The sequence below is a fragment of the Bidens hawaiensis genome, unplaced genomic scaffold (genome assembly GCF_021521415.1).
Source record: "Bidens hawaiensis isolate Kalapana, Puna unplaced genomic scaffold, B.hawaiensis_p1.1 tig00037152_1, whole genome shotgun sequence".
NCBI lineage: Eukaryota > Viridiplantae > Streptophyta > Magnoliopsida > Asterales > Asteraceae > Bidens > Bidens hawaiensis.
In genome coordinates this window covers 127485-129123 of record NW_027496470.1, presented here as the reverse complement: position 1 = coordinate 129123, position 1639 = coordinate 127485, and positions in this window count along the sequence as shown.

The following is a 1639-nucleotide window of genomic DNA, read 5'->3' as shown; positions in this document are numbered from 1 at the left end:
GAAAAGAAGATATTCTATATTCCTGCTTGGAAGGATGAAGCAAGGAAATATCAGCGAGTAGTCACGGTGTGTGTTAGAGAAGGAGTGCACGCATGAAGATACAGGATTACAAGACAAGAGCTGAAAGATCAAGATATGAAGCTACTGCCAAGGGGGAGTCTGTTGGTGCATAGATGTCAGTAGTTCATATGTATAAAGTCTGTAATCGAGTCTGTAATATTGTTTATGTAATTGTTTGTGTAACAGCGAAGTTGTTGACAAGTTCGCTTAGGCGAACTTGTTAACCAAGCGAAGTTGTTGACAAGTTCGCCTAGGCGAACTTGTTCAACGAGCGAAGTTATTGACAACTTCGCCTGAGGCGAAGTTGTCGTGTATATAAGTAACCTACGGGTTACTGTTTAGAGTCTGGTTTTTTGAGAGTTTGTTTCTGTAATCGTGTTAGCTGTGATCATTTCACGTGTCAAGTGTCTGTAATAGACGTGGTTCGAGTTATAATATAACGTGGTTTCGTTTGTATCGTGTGTTCGTGTGTTAACTATTCTACGCTCGTATCTACCCACGCAGGGATTCCGCACCTGCGTAGATAGCGATATCCCGTGTACGATCCGTCCAGGAACCTACAATTTTCTTAAGTTAAGTAATTATTTTTATTTATAAAATTATCTTTTTGGAATTAAACTTTAAATGAATTATTTTAACTTCCAATACCCGTTCAATTTCTAATGCTCTATTAATCTATGAATCCCGCCATTAATCCATAGTTATTCGTTATTACTCATACTTAGGATTTGTTCGTGGATATATTTCTTCAATCATGACGTTTATTGATTTCCTTTCTTATCGTATTCATTCCTCTTATTTACTAAGGTGAGTATTTCACTCCCCTTTTTACTTATTTTAAACCTTCTGGGACATATGTGTATCTTATGATATTTACCTATTATATAGTATCCATAATTGCAACTGTAAATCCTTGTGTGTATATCAGTTTAATGCCTAACTTGCTATATGTTTACTTGCTTTATTTTACCGCATTCAGAGAGGTGCATCATAGTAATAGTATGATCATACGAATGTCGTAGTGGCCGACGTCCAATTGCCTGGCAATGGTTTCACCGACAACTCCCTTTTGATCACCAATGCCCGATTCGCATGGCAACGGTTTAGCTCATTCTTTATTATTTGTTTGAATTGTGTACATGCTATGGCTTAATTGTTATCTCACAGGACAGTTTGCGTTTTCTTTTCTATATTTTATTGTATTCATAATAACTGGTGTTTTACTCACTCAACATGTGTTGTTGACAAAATTATTTTTATTTTATAAGCATATGCAGGTTATCGTGTGAATTGATATCATGAGTTGTTGAAGAATTTAGGATTGCTATGCTAGATGGGATATAATCAAGACGTAGATTTGTATTTATTGTTTTGTTTAATGAGTTGTACTTTGTTACTTGAATTTATTTAAATATTTAATTAAATTAAACATATATTGTCACATTTAACTATTGCATGATAGTACCTTAAGAGCTGTGAGCAATCAACTCACGCACGGGCATTTCCGTCTTAGGTTAGGGTGTGACACACGTGACTAAGAGCTCAGCTGCACTATTCTCATGCATCCTGCCTTCTGTAT